Source organism: Bos mutus, chromosome 14, assembly GCF_027580195.1.
Source record: "Bos mutus isolate GX-2022 chromosome 14, NWIPB_WYAK_1.1, whole genome shotgun sequence".
In the NCBI taxonomy this organism is placed as follows: Eukaryota; Metazoa; Chordata; class Mammalia; order Artiodactyla; family Bovidae; genus Bos; species Bos mutus.
Window position 1 is genome coordinate 10,754,433 of NC_091630.1, and position 24,844 is coordinate 10,779,276.

General features: G+C 37.6%; 1 protein-coding gene across 8 annotated transcripts in view; it reads right to left on the reverse strand.

Annotated features, from left to right (window-relative positions):
- TRIQK (triple QxxK/R motif containing) overlaps window positions 1–17,771 on the reverse strand; it is a 117,128-nt gene extending 99,357 nt beyond the window's left edge. For 4 of the 8 annotated variants that reach the window (XM_070382948.1, XM_070382950.1, XM_070382949.1 and 1 more), the window contains exon 1: window positions 17,656–17,771. The gene's annotated coding sequence lies outside the window, so the exon portion shown is untranslated. Of the gene's footprint in view, window positions 1–4,758; window positions 4,864–15,481; window positions 15,606–17,655 lie in introns of all 8 variants that reach the window. The other 4 variants (XM_070382947.1, XM_070382946.1, XM_070382951.1 and 1 more) reach the window with 4 other exon arrangements.
- Between the last annotated feature and the right edge of the window lie 7,073 nt (window positions 17,772–24,844).

A 24,844-nucleotide genomic window follows, 5' to 3' on the forward strand; every position in this document is an offset into this window, starting at 1 on the left:
AACTTACAGTAATACAATAGTAGTAAAGGATTTTACCACCACACTTACATCAATGGACAAATCATCTAGACAGAAAATTAATGAGAAAAACACTGGCCCTAAATGACATATTAGAGCAAATGGAATTCGTAGATACGCGTGAAATATTCCATCTCAAAATATCACAGTACACAAATTCAAGTGCACATGGGACATTCTCCATGACAGACCACATGCTAGGCCACAAAATACACCTTAATAAATTTAAGAAGACTGAAAATATATCAAGCAGTTTTTTCTTACCAAAATGCTATGAGACTAGAAATCAAATACAAGAAGAAAAAAAAAAAAAACTACAGAAAATGCAAACATGTGGAAGCTAAACAATATGCTAGTTAAACAACCAACGAGAAACAGACAAAAATAAAATGAAGTAAAAAAAATACCTGGAGACAAGTGAAAATTAAAGCACAACAACCCCAAATCTTTGAAATGCAGAAAAGTTAGTTCTAAGATGGAAATTTACAGTGATAAAAGCCTGTTTTTTTCAGGAAACAAAAAAATATGAAATAAACAATCTGATCTTACACCTAAAAGAATAGAAAATAAAGAACTAACAAAATCCAAAGTTAATAGAAGGAACTAAATAAAAAATACCAGAACAGAAATAAACAGAGACAAAAAAAGGAGAGAGAGGAAGAGAGGTAAAGTTCAATAAAACTATTAGTTGGTTTTTGGAAAAGACAAACAAAATGGATGACTCTTTAGCCAGACTCATCAAGAAAGACAGAGCGCGCTCAAAACATTAAATCAAAATGAAAAAGGAGACATGACACCTGATACCACAGTTGGCCCATAAGAGATTACTATAAGCTATTATGTGCCAATAAAAGGCTCATAAGAGATCACCACAAGCCATTATGTGCCAACAAAATGGAAAACCTAGAAGAAATGGATCAATTTCTAAAGATGTAGAATTTCCCAAGACTGAATCAGGAAGAATTAGAAAATATGAAGAGGAAAAATTACCAGTAATAACATTTAATCAGTAATATATTAAAAAAAAATACTCTCAACAAAATCTAGGCATAGATGGCTTCATAGTATTAGAAGTCATAGACACAGCAATCAAACAAGAAAAAGAAATGAGAAATCCAAATTGGAAAGGAGGAGACAAAATTCACTATTTAGAGATGACATGAATATATTTATGTGTGTGTATACTATATATATACACATATATGTAAAATATGTATATAATTTATGCTGTGCTGCGCTTAGTTGTTCAGTCATGTCCGACTCTTTGCAAGCCCATGGACTGTAGCCCTCCAGGCTCCTCTGACCATGGGGATTCTCCAGCCAAAAATACTGGAGTGGATTGCCATGTCCTCTTCCAGTGGATCTCCCCAACCGAGGGATCAAACCCAGGTCTCCCACATTACAGGTGGATTCTTTACATCCGAGACACAAAGAAAGCCCAAGAATACTGGATTGGGTATCCCTTCTCCAAAGGATCTTCCCGAACCAGGAATTGAACTGGAGTCTCTTGCATTGCAGGTGGATTCTTTACCAGCTGAGCTACCAGGGAAACCCATATGATTTATATACACATACAAATATATAGAAAATTCTAAAGATATAACCACAAAACTGTTATGACTCCATGGTTAGGACTCCTCAATGAATTCAAAATGTTAATATACAGAAACTGTTGCATTTCTATACACTAGCAATGAACTATCAGAGAAATTAAGAAAATAATCCCATCTATAATTACATTAAAAAGAATAAAATACCTAGAAATAAATCTAACCAAGGTTGCAAAAGACCTGTATTCAGAAAACTATGACACTGATGAAAGAAACTGAAGCCACACAAATAATTGAAAAATATACTGTGTTCATGGACTGAAATAGTATGGTTAAAATGATCCTATCATTCAAGGAAATCAACAGACTTATGCAAGTCCTATCAAATCCCAAAGGGTTATTTACCAAACTAGAACAAATAACTATAAAATTTGTATGAAAACATAAAAAGACCCTGAAGAGTCAAAGCAATATTGAGAAAGAAGAGCAAAGATGGAGCCATCACCCTCCCTTACTTCAAACTACACTACAAAGCTATGGTAATCAAAACAGTGTGAGAGTGGCACCAAAAAAAAAGACACAGAAATCAATGGAATAGAACTGAGTCCAGAAAGAAACGTACACTTTCCTGATCAATTAATTTACAAAGAAGGAAGTAAGACTATGAAATAGGGAAAAGACAACCTCTTCAATAAATGGTGTTGGGTAACCTGGCGGTTACACGTGACCGACTCACAGTGCACTACTTTTCCACATAGTATACAAAAAAAAAAAAAAACCTGAATGGATTAAAGACTTAAATGTAAGCCATGAAACCATAAAACTCCTAGAAGAAAACATAATATGCTCTTTAACATTAGTCACAGCAATATTCTTTTGGATCTGCCTCGCCAGGCAAGGAAAATAGAAGCAAAAATAAACAAATAGGACTACATTAAATAAGAAAGCTCTTGCACAGGTGAAGAAACTATGGCAAAATGAAAATGCTGCCCACTGAATGGGAGAAGATATTTGCAAATGACAGATCTGATACAGGGTCAATATTCAAAATATAACAAGGATGCATAAAACTCAGCTTTAAAAAACAAACAAAACAAAAAAAACCCAAATACAAAATGCACAGAAGACTTGAATAGACATTTTTCCAATGACATATAGATGGCCAAAAGGCACATTAAAAGATGCTCAAAATCATTAATCATCAGGGAAATGAGATATTACTTCACACTTGTCAGACTGGTTATGATCAAAAAGACAAAAATTAACAAGGGTTGGCAAGAATGTAGAGAAAAAGGAACATAGGGAACTGTTGGTGAGAATGTAAGTTGGTATAGCCACTATGAAAACAGAATGGAGGTTCCTAAAAAAAATTACAAACAGAACTACTATATAATCTATTAATTCTATTTCCTGGTATTTTTCTGAAAAGAATAAACACTAATTCAAAAAGACATTGCATCACAGAAAAAGCAAAGGAATTCCAGAAAAACATCTCCTTCTACTTCACTGACTATGCTAAAGGCTTTGACTATGTGGATCACAACAAACTATGGAAAATTCTTCAAGATATGGGAATTCTAGATTACCTTACTTGTCTGGTAAGAAACCTATATGCAGAGCAGGAAGCAAAAGTTAGAACCAGACATGGAACAATGAACTGGTTTAAAATTGGGAAAGTGAAGTGAAGTGAAGTGAAGCGAAGTCGCTCAGTCGTGTCTGACTCTTAGCGACCCCATGGACTGCAGCCTACCAGGCTCCTCCGTCCATGGGATTTTCCAGGCAAGAGTACTGGAGTGGGGTGCCATTGCCTTCTCCATTAAAATTGGGAAAGAGTAGGTAAAAGCTGTATATTGTCACCCTGCTTATTTAACTTATATGCAGTGTACATCATACAAATGTCAGGCTGGATGACTCACAAATTGGAATTAAGACTGCTGGGAGAAATATCAACAACCTCACATATGCAGATGATACCACTCTAAGTGCAGAAAGTGAAGAAAAAAAAAAAAGGCTCTTGATGAGGGTGAAAGAGGAGAGTGAAAATGCTGGCTTAGAATTCAACATTCAAAAAATGAAGACCATGGCATGTGGTCCCATGACTTCATGGCAAATAGGTTGGGAAAAAAGTAGAAATAGTGACAGATTTTATTTTCTTGGGCTCCAAAATCACTGTGGACAGTAACTGCCACCACATAATTAAAAGACACTTGCTCCTTGGAAGAAAAGCAATGACAAACCTAGACAGCATATTAAAAAGTAGAGACATTACTTTGCTGACAAAGTTTCATGTAGTCAAGGCTATAGTTTTTCCAGTATTGTGCTGGAGAAGACTCTTGAGAGTCCCTTGGACAGCAAATAGATCAAACCAGTCAATCCTAAAGGAAATCAGTCCCGACTATTCATTGGAAGGACTGCTACTGAAGCTCAAGCTCCAATACTTCGGTCACTTGATGCAGAGAACTAACTCATTGGAAAAGATCCTGATGCTGTGAAAGACTGAGGGTAGGAGAAGGGGGCAACAGAGGATGAGATGGTTGGATTAGCATCATTGACTCAACAGATGTATTTGAGCAAACTCTGGGAGAGAGTGAAGGACAGGGAAGCCTGGCATGCTGCAATTCATAGAATTGCAAAGAGTCAAACACAACGTATAGACTGAACAACAACAAGAAGGATAGCTATACCAAAAGACAGACAATAAGGAGTATTGATGTGGATGTGAACAAACTAGAACCTTCACATATTGCTGGTAGGAAAGCAAAATGGTGCAGCCACTTTGGAAAGCAGTTTGGCAGCTCCTCAGCGTCTAAACAGAAAGGCCATGTGACCTAGAAATTCCATTTCCAGGTATACATGTGACAGAAATGAAAATATAGTCACATAAAAATGTGTACACAAATGTAAATAGAAGCATTATCCCTATAGCCAGAAAGTGAAAACAATCCATGATGAATAGGTAAACAAAATGTGGTATAACCATACAATTCAATATTAATTCAACATAAAAAGAAGTAATGAAATATTGATACATGGTACAACACAGATGAACTTTGAAAACTTTATGCTAAGTGAAAGAAGTCATTTACAAAAAGTCCAATTAATGCATCATTCCTGTTTATTCTCTTTATATATATTCAGAATGAGAAAATCTATCGGAGAAGGTGATGGCACCCCACTCCAGTACTCTTGCCTGGAAAATCCCACGGATGGAGGAGCCTGGTGGGCTGCAGTCCATGGGGTCACAAGGAGTCGGACACGACTGAGCAACTTCCCTTTCACTTTTCACTTTCACGCACTGGAGAAGGAAATGGCAACCCACTTCAGCGTTCTTGCCTGGAGAATCCCACGGACGGGGGAGCCTGGTGGGCTTCCGTCCATGGGGTCACACAGAGTCGGACATGACTGAAGTGACTTAGCAGCAGCAGCAGCATAGGAACAGAAAATAGATTGATAAATGGTTACTTAGGCTGGCACCTCAGCTGGTAAAGAATCTGCCTGCAATGCAGGAGACCCCAGTTCAATTCCTGGATAGGGAAGATCCTCTGGAGAAGGGATAGGCTACCCACTCATGTATTTTGGGGCTTCCCTGGTGACTCAGCTGGTAAAGAATCTGCCTGCAAAGCATTAGACCTGGGTTCAACCCCTGGGTTGGGAAGATACCTTGGAGAAGGGAACAGCTACCCACTCCAGTAGTCTGGCCTGGAGAATTCCATAGACTATACAGTCCATGGGGTCACAAAGAGTCAAACATGACTGAGTGACTTTCACTTTCACTTTTCATGGCTGAGGGTGAGAGCAAAAGAAATAGGGAATGACCAATAAAGGGTACTTTTTGAGGTGATAAATATATTCTAAAATTAGATAGTGATGATCACACACCTCACTCTGAATATGCTAAGACCACTGAATGGTACACTTTAAAATCATAAATTTTATGACTGTGAATTATATCTCGAAGCTGTTATTAAAGGAATCATAATATAGATGTGTAGTCTTTATCTAAAATGCTTGGGCCAGATGTGTCTTGGAGACTACAGAAAGTAACTATGTCTCACAGCTACTATAATTATATAACATGTATGGGGGCAGCATAGCAATATTTCACAGCAAAATCTTATCAATATTGACACTGACTAAAAAAATAAGTATATAAGTCGTCCCCTGTCACTTCAAGGCTGGTTTGCATCAAATGAATTTGTGAAAATCTTGGGAAACATTTTTCAAAACTTGGGATTTTGAAAATGTGAATAATTGGTGTTGAACCCTTATAATGATGATGATTAATATTAGTAATAGTAAAAATATCAACAGTTTCCATTTGTTGTGTTAAGCATGTCACATACGTTATCAGAAATTCTCATATTCCTGTGGGATAAATACAATAAAACCCAACTGGAAAAACTAGGTTTTCTAATTATTAAGTGAGTTTTTCAAGCATGCACAGTTAACAGGGAAAAGGTAGAAAATTGAATTCAAATCTATCTAATCAAAGAACTCACTCACTTTCCTTTACAAGGAAGAGCTGTGTTCAGATCATTTATCTGAGATATAGATTTTACATCTGTAAAATGAAGAAAAGACATTGGGGGATTGTTTGTATATCTCCCTCAAGGAAGAACTGTTATAAATAGAATATAAATGGGTATATCTCAAGGCAACTTACGCCGCATGAAACTATAAGTCATAACATTGGAGAATTTTAGGGAGGGCTACATTTGAAAAATTTAAGAACCAATATCTAAATATTATTAATACTAATCTGATCATGTGTCTCTACAGTTCAAACATCTGAAATGGATCTTCGTTTGCCCACAAGATGAAGACCATTTTGCATGACATACTAGGCTTCTTAGCCTGGGCTAGCAGGTCTTTATTGTCTCAACTCCAGCTACTATTTTTCCAAATTCTGTTCCAGCTACAGAATTTCTTTCATTTTCCAGTCACACGACCCTACTGACAGTCTAGTGGCTTTACACATCTTATTCTCCATGTTACCTTAGCGCCAGCCTCATTCACCTTGAATTTGCAGGCACCCTTCAAAACTGCGTTTCAATGCCACTTCCTCTGAAATAATTCACCTGTGCTTGCCACAAATATAGGCTGATTAAATGATTGACACACAACCAACTTATTAAATGTGGTATGTGCTTACTTCTAAAAGCACGTACGATTTTGGCATACCATAGTAAAGCATTCATTTTTTCTTCTTACAGCAGTATTAACTGACTTTTGTCTTTGGAAGTGATATTCGAAATCTTTACATGAATTTTGTTTCATTTAAAGCATGAAATGAAAAAAAGAAAATCTAGATTATTAAATATACAGAATAATATATACTTGGTTTTAACCTCAGTCCATATAAGACCAAAGAGATGCTACGGTAAGTAGCATATTGAAGGGCAATAGCTGAGTAAATTTGGGTACCGTGGACTGAAATCAAAGTTTCAGTCTTATACACCAAAGTTCATACACATACTTTAGATTAGGAGTTGCAAAGTTTCTCTGTAAAAGGTCAGATCAAAAATACTTTGGGCTCTTCAGGTGAAGAGGCAAAGTCAAATTATAACTCAATTTTGTCAGTGTGATTTGTAGTGCTCTGAGGAGCAATGCAAAGCAAGGAGAGCACCGCATTTACATCACTGTTGCAATTACTCAAAACTGCTGTTTTAATGCAAAAGCAGCTATAGACAATATGTAAACAAATGAGTGTAACTGTGTTTCAATAAAACTTTATTTATAATCAATAAGATTAGAAATTCATATTCTTTCACCTTGCAAAAATTATTGTTTCAATTTTTTCTCAACCATTTAAAACACAAAAAATATTTTTGGTTCCTGGGTTCTATAAAAACAAGCCAGATGTGGGTGGGCCTGGGTCACAATTTGCTGGAGGTATTTTTTAATTTATTCATATCTTAAATTACCAGGTTTCATCTCTGGCGTAAATAAATCAAAACATCACATGCTTTATTAAATCTAGATTATTATTACTGAATAAATTTTACATTATATATCTTCTCATGCAGTTTTTACTTAAATTTTTAATTAGACTTAATTATTTAAAGCTACTCTATATCCTAGAAACCTATATGTTTTGATTTTTAATATACCATTGCTTTTGCATTTATATTGTATCATCTTATTATTATCTTTTTCCTCCAGAAGTAAAAAGTATGTAGTTTAGAGGTTTTATATATTTAAGAATGGTTTTCTGTTGCTGTGTGTGAACAAAACAAATTGCATGGAATTTTAACTCTAAAAATATTTATCTGTTGTCATCTAGTATTTAAAACTACAGAAAAAAAGTCTGCAACCATATTAAGTTTGGTTTCCTGATAATAACGCCCTATCTTCTCCTCTCTCCTTCTATATATAGGAAGGATTTTTTTCCTTCATCATTATGAGTTGAAAAACTGTTGACATTGTGTATCTGAGTTGTCATACTTATATAAGAAATATCCTTTCTGTGTCTATTGACCTTTTTTAGCTCAGAAAATTTTTTTCCTGCTATTTCTGTTTATTGAAAATTCAGGCTCCAAGTTGTTAAGGTATGACCTAAATCAAAACTCTTATGAATATACCAAAACTTTTATGAATAGATTCAAGGAACTAGATCTGGTAGACAGAGTACCTGAAGAAATATGGACAGTGATTCGTAACACTGTACAGGAAGGGGATACTAAAACCATCCCCAAGAAAAAGAAATGCAAGAAGGCAAAGTGGTTCTCTGAAGAGGGCTTACAAGTAGCTAAGAGGAGAAGTAAAAGGCAAAGGAGAAAGGGAAAGATATACCCAACTGAATGGAGAGTTCGAGAGAACAGCAAAGAGAGATAAGAAAGTCTTAAATGAACAATGCAGAGAAATAGAGGAAAACAATAGAATGGGAAAGACTAGAGATCTCTTTAAGGAAATTGGAGATACCAAGAGAACATTTCATGCAAAGATGGGCACAATAAGGGACAAAAATGGCAAGGACCTAACAGAAACAGAAGAGATTAACACAAGGTGGCAAGAATACACAGAACTGTACAAAAAAGCTCCTAATGATCAGATAACCACGATGGTGTGGTCACTCACCTAGAGCTAGACATCCTGGAGTGTGAAATCAAGTGAGCCTTAAGAAGTATTACTATGAACAAAGCTAATGGAGGTGATGAAATTCCAGCTGAGCTATTTCAAATCCTAAAAGATGATGCCGTTAACATGCTGCACTTGTCATGCCAGTAAATTTGGAAAACTCAGCAGTGGCCTCAGGACTGGAAAAGGTCAGTTTTCATTCCAATCTCAAAAAAAGCAATGCCAAAAATGTTCATATTACTATACAATTGCACACATTTCACATACCATTGAGATTATGCTCAAAATCCTTCATGATTTTCAGCAGTTCATGAACCAAGAACTTACAGATGTACAAGCTGGATTTAGAAAAGGAAGAGGAACCAGAGATCAAATTGCCAACATATGCTGGATCATAGAAAAAACAAGGAAATTTCAGAAAAACATCTACTTCTTTTTCATTGACAATGTTAAAAACTTTTGACTGTGTGAATTACAACATACTGTATAATATTCTCGGAGAAGGCAATGGCACCCCACTCCAGTACTCTTGCCTGGAGAATCCCATGGATGGAGGAGCCTAGTGGGCTGCAGTCCATGGGGTCACTAAGAGTCGGACACAACTGAGCAACTTCACTTTCACTTTTCACTTTCATGCATTGGAGAAGGATATGGCAACCCACTCCAGTGTTCTTGCCTGGAGAATCCCAGAGACAGGGGCGCCTGGTGGGCTGCCGTCTATGGGGTCGCACAGAGGCAGACACGACTGACATGACTTAGTAGTAGTGGTGGAATATTCTTAATGAGATGGGAATACCAGACCACCTTACCTGCCTCCAGAGAAACCTGTATGCAAGACAAGAAGCAAAAGTTAGAACTGGACATGGAAAAACAAACTGGGAAAGAGTACATCAAAGCTGCATACTGCCACCCTGCTTATTCAACTTATATGCAGAGTACATCATGCGAATGCTGGACTGGATGAAGCACAAGCTGGAATCAAGATTGCTGAGAGAAATATCAACGACCTCAGATATGCAGATGATACCATTTTAATGGCAGAAAGTAAAGAGAAACTAAAGAGCTTTCTGATGAAAGTCAAAGAGGAGAGTGAAAAAGCTGGCTTAAAACTCAACATTCAAAAAACAAAGATCATGGCATCCAGTCCTACCACTTCATGGCAAATAGTTGGGGAAAAAGCAGAAATAGTGAAAAGTTTTATTTACTTAGATTCAAAAACAATGTGGATGGTGACTGCAGCCACAAAACTAAAGACACTTGCTCCTTGGAAGACTAGTTATGACAAACCTAGGGAATGTATTAAAAAGCAGAGACATCACTTTGTTAACAAAGGTCCATATAGTCAAAGCTACGGTTTTTCTAGTAGTCATGTATGGATGTGAGAGTTGGACCATAAAGGAGGCTGAGCACCGAAAAATTGATGTTTTCAAACTTTGGTGCTGAATAAGCCTCTTGTGAATCCCTTAGACAGCAAGGAGATCAAACTAGGCAATCCAAAAGGAAATCAACCCTGAATTTTCATTGGAAGGACTGATGCTAAAGTTCCAATACTTTGGCCACCTGATGCGAAGAGCTGACTTATTGGAAAAGACCCTGATGCTGGGAAAGATTGAAGGCAAGAGGAGAAGGAGACAACAGATGATAAGATGATTGGATGGCATTACTGACTAAGTGGACATGAGTTTAAGCAAACTGCAGGAGACAGAGAACAGGGAAACCTGGCTGCTGCAGTTCATGGGGTCGCAAAGAGTCAGACATGATTTAGCAACGGAAAAACAACAACAACAACAGTCTCTTTATTACATTTTTCTGAATTGTTCTGTTCTCTTCTTTAGGAACAATTATCAGAAATTCCAAGCGTTCATATAACGGACTTCATTCTTTTTTCTCCAAACACAGTTTTCTTTTCATGCATTCAGTATTTTAGCTAGGATAACTTTTCAAGTCTGTTCTCCACACATTAAATTTTCTATAGTAACATCAGTTCTACTCTTTACTGCCTCAAATGTGGACTTATTTAGTATGTTATGTAGTAGGCAGGATAATGTTCCCCCTCAAAGATGCCTAAGTTCTAATTTTTAGAACTTGCGAATGTGTTACCTTATACTGCAAAAGGAACTTTGCAGATGTGATTCAAGGAATAACCTCCTGGACTATCCAACTGAGTCTCTAAATGTTTTAAGTTATCCTAGTTGTGGTCATAAGTGTATCTGACTACAGAAGAATAGTCAGAGAGATGCAATGTTGCTGGCTCTGAAGATGGAGGAACCATCTTTATAAATCAATGAATGTGTGCAGCTCCAGAAGATGGAAAAGGCAAGGAAACATCTCTCCCAGAGGTCCCTGAAAAGAAAGAATTCCTGCCCATACACTGATTGTAGTTCAGTAAAAGCTATATCAGACTTCTGAAGTACAGAATTATAACATCCTGAATTTGTGCTAGTTACATCAGGAATATAAAACTAATACAATTCTCACATTTTTTTCAGTTTTTTCACTCTCTTTTTGTTCTACCTTATCTTCTTTCCACCGTCACTTAATCATGGCTCTTTTTACACAGAGTTCTCCTCTCTATGTGTTAGATATCAAAGAATTCTATCAAGTGTTCTTCCTTACCTTAAAATTCTTCTCAGATTTTCACAGGTATGCCTGAGTATTCTGCCAATTTCCTTTTTCTTGGCTTTGTGGGATTTTTTGTTGTTGTTGTTTCACTTTATTCATTTCAAATGCTATATTTATCCAGAAAAATTTGGCATTGAAAGAGCCTATATAGATCATTTCTACATAATCCAGTGTTTTCCAAATGTGTGCATGTGTGGAGGTTGAGGGAAATATTGAAGAAAGAAGAAGAGAATAAACCTCTACAAACAGACAAAATGAAATCAGGAACTGGGAGATTACTGTTTAAATTATACCTTAAAAAATCTAATATATCCCTGCCCAGAAAGATTCAGTGCTATAGTGAATCACTGTGAATAATGAGAATTTTCATAATATGCAAGCATATTCTTCAGAAAAAAATGGTAGAAAACCAGTAAAAATCTTCAACTCTTGCTATTCTCAAATAAGGAACTTGATGCCTGAAGACATTATAAAATCTAACAAATGATATATCTACTGCAAGAAGCCAGGTCTGAAGCTTTCAATCCAGTGCACTTTCTACCTGGTAGAGGTTATAAACTGCAATCCACAATTAGGATCTGTCACAGGTATCCATATAATTTCTTATACAGATATATATTTGAATGTTTTAAAATTCAAAGTACGTAAAAAATCCTTTGGGATTAAACTATCTTCGTCTTCGCCAAAATTTTAAGGTGTTCAGTCTAACTGGTCTGCTGCTTTTGCAACTTTGTTCTGTAAAATACCATTACAGAAGAACTAAGCTACTTTATCCCTGCTTCAGTCTCCATGTTTGGCTTGAAAACCATGAAACTGATAAGATCCTCTCATTTAAGGACTTGTATCCACCTTCTGATTCAATACAACAGAGTTTGTTAAACCACTAAGTACAGAGGATTTATCTATCATTGTCTTTTTAACACTGCAAAACTAAAAAGTAAGCTATGGTGATCTAGTCGCTAAGTCATGTCCCACTCTTGTGACCTGCCAGGCTCCTCTGTCCATGGGATTCTCCAGGCAACAATACTGGAGTGGGTTGCCATTTCCTTCTCCAGTGGATCTCCCCAAACCAGGAATCAAACCCAGGTCTCCTGCATTGCAGGCAGATTCTTTATCTGAGCTACAAGGGAATTAGTAAAAAGTAAGCTAAGAAGAGAGTCCCTTGGACTGCAAGGAGATCCAACCAGTCCATTCTGAAGGAGATCAGCCCTGGGATTTCTTAGGAAGGAATGATGCTAAAGCTGAAACTCCAGTACTTTGGCCACCTCATGCGAAGAGTTGACTCATTGGAAAAGACTCTGATGCTAGGAGGGACTGGGGGCAGGAGGAGAAGGGGACAACAGAGGATGAGATGGCTGGATGGCATCACTGACTCCATGGATGTGAGTCTGAGTTTACTCCAGGAGTTGGTGATGGACAGGACAGCCTGGTGTGCTGCGATTCATGGGGTCGCAAAGAGTCAGACACAACTGAGCGACTGAACTGAGCTGAACTGAAGCTAAGAAGCCGTCTTTTCTTTTTCATGAAAATATATACCTATTCACTCTATTGTTGCAAAGATACTTAACACTCGAACCATATAAGAAAGGATTAAATGTACATAATAAGTGTGACCAAAACTTAGCTCTTAGGAATCTATGATTCTTTTATGTTCAATAAGGATATATTTAGTCTTAAGAATATCAAATATAATTAAATATATATTGCTATTTTCCACTAATATAATTTTAGTCATTCCGAGAGAATACCAAAAAATAACCATATTCTAAGAAGTATTTTTAAGACCTTCACACTTAAGAGTCAAATCTATTGATATCAAAAACATGGTACATACTCAACAGATGAATAGATAAAGAAGATGTGGTATGTAAATATAAAAGCTTCCCAGGTGGCACTTGGGACAGAATCTGCCTGCCAATGCAGGAGATGCAAGAGGTATTGGTTTGACTCCTGGGTTGAAAGATCCCCTGAAGTAGGAAATGGCAACCTGCTCCAGTATCCTTGCCTGGAAAATTCCATGGACAGAGCAGGCTGGGGGACTACAGCTCATGGGACTGCAGAGATGTGGTGTGCAAGTATACACACACACACACACACACACACACACACATATATATATATATATATAGAATAGAATACTATTTAGCCATAAAAAGAATAAAACCTTTCCATTTGCAATAATACAAATGGGCCTAGAAGGTATTATTCTCAGGGAAATAAGACAAATACTGTATATTATCATTTATATGTGGAATCTAAAAAATAAAATGAATGAAAATAACAAATCAGAAACAGACTCACATAGAACAAATTACTGGTTATCAGTGGGGAGATTGGAAGAGAGCAGGGGTATGATAGGGGTAGGGTACTAAGTGGCATGAACTACTATGTATAAAATAAATACAAGGATATGTCATAGAGCATAGGAAATCTACCTAATATTCTATAATAAATTTAAATGGGGTATAATCTACAAAAACTCTTAATCACTATGTTGTATGTGTGCTTAGCCACTATGTCGTGTCCAATTCTTTGTGACCCCACGGACTGTAGCCCACCAGGCTCCTCTGTCCGTGGAATTCTCCAGGCAAGAATACTAGAGTGGGTTGCCATGCCCTCCTCCAGGGAATTGTCCCAAACTAGGGATCAAACCCAGGTCTCCCGCATTGCAGGCAGATTCTTTATTGCCTGAGCTATCAGGGAAGCCCAAGAATACTAGAGTGGGTAGCCTAGCCCTTCTCCAGGGGATCTTCCTGAACCAGGAATAGAACCGGGGTCTCCTGCATTGCAGGCAGATTATTTACCAGCTGAACTACCACGGAAGCCCAGTAGCTTCTAAAACTGATACAATATTATAAAACTACTACACTTAAATTTTAAAGAAAACAAATAAAAATAAGGAAAAAATATGGTACACAGGAACAAAGGCTAGGGGGAAATTTGCTCCAGTTTCATGTTTCTTTATGGAGGAACTCCACTGGAATAGTTTGGAGATGATTTTGGCATTGGAGTAGAGGAAGGAAATTTTTTACTGAGCTGGTGGACCTCTACATTATACAATATTCATCATCCTTAAACTTCAAGGTCCTAAAAGGCAGTAGCTTTTAAGGATATCCTGTTAATAGTCTGAGCAAACTCCAGGAGATAATGAAGGACAGGGGAGCCTGGCTTGCGGCAATCCATAGGGTTGCAAAGCGTTAGACACGACTTAGTGACTGAACAACAACAATAATTTAACAACATCCCTACATACTTCAAATGGCCCAGAGGTACTATCCAGGATGAAAAACCAGAGGACTAGATTAATAGCCCTGGCCTCAGATCCCACTCTGTATTCACAGCTTCTCAACAGGGAAGTTATCTGATTCAAAGCTGAAATCCACTGGTCCATACTATTTCAATGGGGAGAGATAACCCATTACAAACCTGTAAACACTAGAGGTTTATCTTCTTTTTCTCCCCTCTCTGCCCTAGATCATATAGACCAGCGATTCTAACTGTATCTATCTGTTCCTTAAACTGAAATTTTCTCTCACTGGACTAAAGTCTAGGTTCTGAGACAGGAAGTAGAGCTAGAAAGGGGAAAGAAGTATTAGTACTCAGTTTTGGTCTCCCACTGAAAGCAATGCATCCAGTCAGCTCTGTTGTAATGAACTGGATATTACCAACTCTACCTGTCTGTTTACAAATGCAATAGCTATTATTTACTAAGCCCCTAAAACTCTAATTCCATTAGAACTGTCTCTGTAATCAATTTATCTTTATACTAGTTTTTCTACTATAAATGATGAGTTAAGAAAATAATAGTCAAATACTAAACAGTTTGAATATAACTGTAAGTGCTAAAGAACAATACTCATGTTTATTACAAAACACACATATTTTCCTTTTTCATCATTTTCCCTATCTAATGATAGTATCTACTACTGATGCCCACTTTTATTAATAAAGTTAGATAAAGGTATATTAGCAAACAAAATATTTCTATTTACTGCCTTCCATTTTAATACAGAAATCAGGAAAAGAGCCAAACCAGAGTCAAATACAGTATTTTTTAGCCATGGGAAATTATGTTATAAAGGTCATTCATTTGAATTAAAGAATTCTAGTAACATATTGGAGAAGGCAATGGCACCCCACTCCAGTACTCTTGCCTGGAAAACTTCACTTTCACTTTTCACTTTCATGCATTGGAGAAGGAAATGGCAACTCACTCCAGTGTTCTTGCCTGGAGAATCCCAGGGACGGGGGAGCCTGGTGGGCTTCCGTCTATGGGGTCACACAGAGTCGGACACGACTGAAGTGACTTAGCAGCAGCAGCAGCAGCAGTAGCGTACACTAAAAGTAATTTTTTTATTTGTCAAAAATGGACTTTGATAAAAGAGAAAGTTTGTGTATTTAATATTTGTCTAAAAAATACAATTTACCATTTCCCCAAACAAGTTGACAATAATTTCTCTTTTCATTTGCTTAAATATAAGAATATTCTTTGAAAGAATGATCAAATGGCATTTATAATAAAATTCAATTTACATGGTTTTAACAGTCAGCTATCATTTATTGATCATTGGTAGTTCATGTTTGTTAAATACTAAAAAAGTAAACTTTTTTTTTTTTTAAAGAAGAAGAAAAAGGATTCATTGAAGACCATAAACTAAGGTAAGCCACAGTAAGATGCATTGTGGAAGACATGGAAGAGACCCAACTCTCCTCCCAGTACTTTTGGATATAAATTACTCAAGTCACTTTGGAGTGAGGCAAGATGGGAGAGTAATTTTCTTAACTCTCAAGAAGCTGATCGAAAACAGATGTTCTTTATCCAACATCCACTTATGTTTCGAATTGTGTCTTTTTCTAAGGGGAGAGTCAGTAGTTTCTCTTGGCTTCTCAAAATGGTATATACCACCAAAAAGGTCATCCATCATTGAATTAGAAAGTAATCTGTCCCAATTTTTTCAGGCTATGCATATACTTGAAAAAATCTAGTGATATCAATGGGGGAAAAATGTATGCAGGACATTTCAGGTACTACGTAAGAAGAGCTAATACTGAATCAACAACAGAGATCATATAGACCAAAAAAAAGGTTAAACATGTAATCAATAACAGTTTACAATTAGCTCTCCTTACGTTTTATAACCAAAGGGCACATAAGTATCTCCACCTCCCAGATGAGAGAAGTTATGAAGGTTAACTGCCCAATGGCAAATATTTCCTAACACCTAGATTCCTGATTTTAGGTCAATCTTCCTAGTGGTAACAGGCACTACAAGCTTCCTTCTTGAGGATTTACACAGTAAACCTAGCACAAGGAAGTAAAAGCAGACTTTTAGTTTCTTTGTGTTTTCTCTGTGGATTGTTTGCTCTGCTGAATCATTTGAGGCCAGACGATGGGGGCAAAGAAGAGATCTGAATGGTTATCTATGGTTACTATCTCACAGTTAATCATTAAATGGGGCATTGAAGCCAAAGAGGGCTTCAGTTACTTAGTACCAACCACTCTTCTCCATAAGAGGGTCTGAAAGGGAGATCATACATTAATAGGACCTGTCCAAAAATGACTTGCCTCAACTTCCTGAGAAGCTCCTTGAACTCAAACAGCAGCAGCAATCAAAAAGACTTCCAGGTGGAAGAAATCACATCTCCTATCTCCCTTGTCCTAGTCATCCACAGGGACACCATTACCTTGTGGCTTCAAGCATTCACCAAACCCCAGGAAAAGGCTCATTCCCGCCCCACCATCCTGGCAAATAAAGCCACCTCAGGCTGCCTGAAACCCTTCTCTGAACGTGTTCTGATCTGCAGATCCTTGTTCATTTTGGAAGGCGAGGAGCGAAGTGTGCAGAGGAGTAACATGGGAGAGGGAGGCCTGAGTGGGAGCTCTGCACCCACTACATCGGAGAGCAGGACAGCGAAATCAGGGGACGCGAGTTCACTGAGGGCACAAGGGGGGCTAGCCCCAACCCAAGGGGAAGGCCGCGGGGAGGCGGGTCGAGCCCCGCTTCGCAGGGCCGGAGGGCCAGGGCCAGACACGCTGGCAGGGCGGGGCCCGCCGTTTCTTAGCAACCGCGGCGGCCACGCCCACCCGCGAGCCCTGCGCCCGCCGCCCCACCCCCACCGCGAGCGCCCCAAGCGCCCGGAAGGCTCCTCACGCACCACCGTTCCTACGGGGTTTCCTGGGCTCTGGAGTCCTCCACTGCCAAAGACCCCTGCGCGCCTACCTCCGCCCAGTACTCCCAAGTGCAGCTCCCAGGGGTGGACCGAGCGTCCCCTAAACGCGCTGAGGGCCCAGTGAGGAACCGCTTTCACCCCCAGACCCCGAGCTTCACGGGCAGGGCCTCCCCAATCCCCTCGCCGCCCCTGCCTGACACACACACACCACACACACCTCAGTTCAGCCAGCGCAAGGGCCGACCAACTACGTGTCCGGCTGGAAATGTTGCTGTCCACGGTCCTGTCACTCAGGGGAGGGGGCGGGACGAGCCTGCCGGACTCCCAGAGGGCGGCACGGGGAAGAGGCGGGCTCGACGGAAGGGGGCGGGAACAGCTCTAACCTGCGCTCCGATTGGCCAGGCTCTCTGTCTATCCTCTGCTAGAGCCCCCCGACGGAAATGCGCGGGCGATGTGGCCTTTCCTCAACGTTTAAAGGGATTCTCAAGCCCTCACCCCTGTCTAGCAAACTGACTCTAGAAATTGAAAATAAGGACTGCCACTTGTTTTTAAATATAAAACACAGAAATACGTTCTTTTGATTATTGAACTTTTCTCACCTCTCTCACACACACACATCCCCATCCAAACTCTTTGGGGGACATCCCTGGAGGGAAGGATGAACTGTCTAGGAAAGCAATGTTGTTTGCAGATGCAAGCTTTTAACAGACTGATTAGGAAAGGTTTGGCGATATGTCCAGATTCCCAGTTTTCACACCTTTCACACACACAAAATGGGAATGAAATATTGTTACTAGCTGTCTTTTGCACAGCGTCTGACGACTGAATGATATTTACCTGATAATCCTCACAAAGCCCAATGAAAGTTTTATCCACAATCTATGGACAAGGAAACCAAGTCGGAGAGTGACATTCATTCAATTGTCAAAGTGCCTGTAGTCATTATTTTTATGCTGTGGTAAAATGACATTAAATATCTTTTTTAAAAACATTACGTGACTTCCATTTTAATTTTTGTCTCATTGAAGTGTAAGTCACTTTCCTCTAGGCCAGTTCATCAAATCTTTCAAAACAAACAAGTGCATGAAAACCTTGAGAAAGGAATAGCTTACAAAAGAGACAAGTATAAACAGACTAACTAGAAAATTCTGTGAGATGTCCCAAGATATCAGGGTCAGGAATTGAGTCTAAAATGTAATTCTATTTTCTGTCCTTCTAAATCCTTTGTTGGTCTCCAGTTTCTCTTCCAGAAATAGCTGTAGAGTTAAATGGAATTATCTTAATACTCTTAACCAGATTTGCATGTGTGCAGCTTTAAAATCGGAGAAGGTAATGGCACCCCACTCCAGTACTCTTGCCTAGAAAATCCCATGGCCGGAGGAGCCTGGAAGGCTGCAGTCCATGGGGTCGCTGAGGGTCGGACTCGACTCAGTGACTTCACTTTCACTTTTCACTTTCATGGGTTGGAGAAGGAAATGGCAACCCACTCCAGTGTTCTTGCCTGGAGAATCCCAGAAACTGGGAAGCCTGGTGGGCTGCCATCTGTGGGGTCGCACAGAGTCAGACACGACTGAAGTGACTTAGCAGCAGCAGCTTTAAAATAGTAAAATCCTTTTTCTATATTATACCATAGTATCATATATACCTATATTATTCCAATACCCAGAAGTGTATATCTTGTCAGATATGGTAGTAAGAAATAAAATAAAAACAAACAAGAACAATGCCTTTGGATAAGTGTGTTGAGAGTCAATTAAAATGGCCACCATACTATGATAAAACTGTTGGAGTAAAGGAAACACATTCCAGTTACAAATGATTTTATCCTCTTGATGTACTAAATTTCCAAATTCTTCTGAAAGTTTGCTAGTTATGAATCATTCTGTACGAAAAGTGTTTTCATTTATATAACTCATGATCTGCATTATGTTACTTTAATATTTTAAAAATGTGGTTTTACACTAAAATGTGTTCTGGTTCTAAATTAATAAGTATAGTGTGTAAATAAATACTGTAAGATTTAAATTAAAATGGTGAATTATTTATTTGAATCCTTTTTCAATTGCATATTCAAATCTCAGCAAATGAATATCTGAATATTCTTACACGTTTAAGAGATTTAGTCAGTTAAGTCCCTCAGTCACGTCCCACTCTGTGACTCTGGGGCCTGCAGCATGCCAGGCCTTCCTGTCCAGCACCGATTCCTGGAATTTGCTCAACCTCCTGTCCATCGAGTCAGTGATGCCATCCAACCATCTCATCCTCTGTTGTCTCCTTCTCCTTCTACTTCCAATCTTTCCCAACATCACAATCTTTTTTAATGAGTCATTTCTTTGCATCAGGTGGCTAAAGTATTGGAGCTTCAGCTTCAGCATCAGTCCTTCCAATGAACATTCAGGACTGATCTCCTTTAGGATGGACTGGTTGGATCTCCTTGCAGTCCAAGGGACTCTCAAGAGTCTTCTCCAACACCTCCGTTCAAAAGCATCAATTCTTTGGTGCTCAGCTTTCCTTATAGTCCAACTCTCACATCCATACATGACCACTGGAAAAACCATAGCTTTGACTAGATGGACCTTTGTCAGCAAAGCAGTGTCACTCCTTTTTAATATCCTGTCTAGGTTTGTTATAGCTTTTATTCTGAGAAGCAAGTGTATTTTTAGATACCTTTGTAATATTAAGTGTTATTCTTGAACGTACATCTTTTTTATATCTCATTAACCTAAGTTGCATAATTTTTATGTTAAGGTCATGCATATTTTTTATGAATATTTGTTTTTAGGTTTGTTTTTTGGAATACTGCAGTTTTTTTGCTTTATAGATTGCATTTACTATATGCATTTTATTTTCTAATTGCTTACTATTAATTTGTGGGAAAGATATTGATTTTTGCAAACTGATTATGTACACAGCCATTCAACTTGGTTTAATTTCTTAGCTGCTATAAATGTTTGTTGATTGATTTGAAATTTAGAATCATGTAAAAATAATGATGAACCGTCTTGGAATTTAGAATTATGTATAACTGATAGAGTTGTTTCTCCCTTTCCAATGTATATACTACTTCATTTTTACTATTCCCTTAGCTAGGACCTTTGATATGATGTTGAAGAATAACAACAATAAAGAGAATCTTCATCTTGGTATCAATTCTAATTTGAAATATTTCTGAAGTGTCAGCATTATGATATGATGATCACTTAAATCTTTGGTACTTTACTAAGTTAAGGAGGTTCTACTCCAGATTTGGTTTGTTTTGTTAAATATTTTTATCATGAGTGAATATTTGCTTCTATTTAATGTTTATTATTGTGCATTGAAATGAGCAACAGCATTTTACAGTTGTTACATTAGTAGCTATTCTAATGTGGGAATATATTTTACCCTAGAGAAACATTATTGGTCATGCTTTTTTAAAAATATGCTGCCTAATTTTATTGGTGAATACTTTTTATGTTTTCTGTATCTATTTTGGAAGTACAATTGACATACTGTGGGACATGTGTGTGTTTGCTATCATTGCCCAGTTGGGGAACTGTTCAGTATATTAGGTTAATAAAACAACTTAGGAAACTTCACCTTATTTTCTTTGTTTTGGGAAACTTTGCAGAAAGTTGGGATGTTGTTTATTTCGTAAAGTCTTACCAGAACTCACTATCTAAGGAAAAACCTGGGACTGATACGCCTTCAATTTATTTTGGGGCTAAAAGGTTTAATTCAGTTGTTCTACTTCCTCTTGAACACACTTGAAAATTCACATTTTCTCAAAAGTATATACTTTTTTTTTGGCTTAAAAATTTATGGTCTAATATTGTACATTCTCTTATAATATTTTAAACTTTACTCAATAAATGAATGAACTTGAATTCCTAATGTGTTCTCCTCCTTTTTCATGACCATAGTTTTCAGATTTGTTTATATTAGTCTCTCCAAAAATCTTGTTTTTGGTTCCTGTTGTCTGAGGAGCCCTTACAAATTGCTGAGAAAAGAAAAGATGCAAAAGGCAAAGGAGAAAACGAAAGATACACACATTTGAATGCAGCATTCAAAAGAATAACAAGGAGAGATAAGAAAGCCTTCCTCAGTCATCGTTGCAAAGAAAGAGGAAAACAGTAGAATGGGAAAGACTAGAGATCTCTTCAAGAAAATTAGAGATAACAAGGCACAATAAAGGACAGAAATAGTAGGGACCTAACAGAAACAGAAGATATTAAGAAGAAGTGGCAAGAATACACAGAAGAACTGTACAAAAGAAGATCTTTGTGACCCAGATAACCACAATGGTGTGATCACTCACCTAGAGCCAGATCCTGGAATGTGAAGTTAAGTTGGCCTTAGGAAGCATCACTACGAACAAAGCTAGTGGAGGTGATGGAATTCCAGTTGAGCTATTTCAAATCCTAAAAGATGATGCTGTGAAAGTGCTACACTCAATACGCCAGCAAATTTGGAAAACTCAGGACTGGAAAAGGTCAGTTTTCATTCCAATCCCAAAGAAAGGGAATGCCAAAGAATGCTCAAACTACCACACAATTGCACTCATCTCACACGCTAGTAAAGTAATGCTCAAAATTCTCCAAGCCAGACTTCAACAGTATGTGGACTGTGAACTTCCAGATGTTCAAGCTGGTTTTAGAAAAGGCAAAGGAACCAAAGATCAGATTGCCAACATCCATTGGATCATCAAGAAAGCAAGAGAGTTCCCAAAAAACATCTACTTCTGCTTTATTGACTACACCAAAGCCTTTGACTGTGTGGATCACAACAAACTGGAAAATTCTGAAAGAGATGGGAATACCAGACCACCTGATCAGTCTCCTGAAAAATCTGTATGCAGATCAAAAAGCAATAGTTAGAACTGGACATAAAACAACAGACTGGTTCCAAATTGGGAAAGGAGTACATCAAGGCTATATATTGTCACCCTGCTTGTTGAACTTACATGCAGAGTACATCATGAGAAACATTAGGCTGGATGAAGCACAAGCTGGAATCAAGATTGCAGGGAGAAATATAAGTAACCTCAGATATACAGATAATACCACCCTTATGGCAGAAAGTGAAGAACTAAAGAGCCTCTTGATGAACATGAAAGAAGAGAGTGAACAAGTTGGCTTAAAACTCAACATTCAGAAAACTAAGATAATGGCATCTGGTCCCATCACTTCATGGTGAATAGATGGGGAAACAGTGGAAACAGTGACAGACTTTATTTTCTTGGGCTCCAAAATCACTGCAGATGGTGACTGCACCCATGAAATTAAAAGATGCTTGCTCCTTGGAAGAAAAGTTATGATCAACCTAGACAGCTTACTAAAAAGCAGAGACATCACTTTGCTGACAAATGTCCATCTAGTCAAAGCTATGATTTCCCCAGTAGTCATGTATGGATGTGAGAGTTGGATCATAAAGAAAGCTGAGCGCTAAAGAATTGATGCTTTTGAACTGTGGTGTTGGAGAAGACTCTTGAGAGTCCCTTGGACTGCAAGGAAATCCAACCAGGAAATCAGTCCTGAATATTCATTGGAAGGACTGATGCTCAACCTGAAGCTCCAATACTTTGGCCACCTGATGCAAAAAACTGACTCATTTGAAAAGACCCTGATGCTGGGAAAGATTGAAGGCAGGAGGAGAAGGAGATGACAGAGGATGAGATGGTTGCATGGCATCACCGACTCAAAGGACATGAGTCTGAGTAAACTCCGGGAGTTGGTCTGGACAGGGAGGCCTGGCATGCTGCAGTATATGGGGTTGAAAAGAGTCAAACATGACTGAGTGACTGAACTAAACAGAACTTACATTACATGAACTTTTGATCACTCAATGATGGTTGGAAAGAAACTTCCAAGATCCATTTCACAGAAAATCCTTATTTTAAACACTTCAGTGCTTATTAAATAAGGCTTTATTTAGTAACACTTTGACTATTTGGCTTGACTCTTATCCAACTTAAAAAATAATTATTATTGTCCATTTATTTATCTCTTTTCCTTATTAGATAGTGAGCTTCTTATGGTTAGGGTCCATGTCTTACTAATTTTCACAGTCTGTCACACGGTAAGCTATAATATTAATAAATAATACATGCTATTGGAAGGAATGAGGGAAATGGGAAGGAAGGTTGCAAGGGCAGGAAAGAAGAGCCGACTTGAACAAGATAAAGGAGTTAAAATAGGGTTTTCAGACATGAAAGTTCAATAAAGATTTTACTTCTGTGCATGAATTTGATTTTTAAATTGTGTGTGGTCCATAATATAGAAGTATCTCCGAAATTACTCAACATACAATAAAACTACAGAATATAAATATGTTGTTAAGCAGGTGCTGTCAGTGTTTGTAGGTGCTAATTTTTACATGTCCTTTTGTAACATTATTCATGCAGTTTTGTGCTTCCCGCCACAAAACAATCCATTTTTCTTAAATAATAATAATCGCTAGCAGCCCAACTATAATAAACAACCCTACAATAATGTCAGTATGTGCCCATACAGAGGAAAGAGAAAGGATTACTTCAGAAAACAGATGTCAGCTTCAAGCTTCCAAGGATTTATTATAAACAGAAATGAGTAAAGAACATGAAAAATACTTTGGCAGTGTTATTTGAATACAGAGCTAATGAAAGGCTATATTCACCATCAAATATATGCTAACAGCCAAATTGCCAGAAAATCTACTGTTTCATGAGTGGTCTATGCCAAAACACAGACTACAATTATACATAAAAAATGGTTAAACAAAATGTGGAACAGCAGGATTAACTTTCTACTGGGAAATCTGTTTCAGTATAATTGCACTCTGTTGTGACAAATAGGAAATATATGCAAATAATGAATTAGAAATCAATTATGGATAAATAAATAATGTTACAGAAAAAAAGATATTGTAAGATTAAAATTTGTGAATTAGCCATTATTGTGAAGAACTTTTTTCTCTTTGCTATTCATTTCAATCAAGTAACAATATATATGTAAGCCCATTATAGCTTACTCTGAAAATTCTTTTAACTTTTTTCATTCAAATTATTTTGCTATGTAAACAAAATACTAGGAATAAGTTTTAGCATTTTCATTGGAAAAATTTAATATTTTTAAAGACATAAGCCATCTAAGAAATGTTTTAAATAAAATATTTGTTTTATGTTTTGCAATTTTGTGAATCTTACTACTTGATTTTGTTTGTTTGAAATTGTTATTGATGTTTTGAGTAACAATCAAGTGATACCATAAAAAATAACTTTATAACTTTTAATCACATGTATTTCAAGTATCAAGACTATGCAAGAATACATTGTTTAGAGGACCCTGTTATAATACATAATAGTGTGGGGCGAGATGCTACATTTATTTTAAGAGGGGAAAAAAAAAAACCTGTATTTCATTTGTTACACTGCTAACTTCACTTTAGGT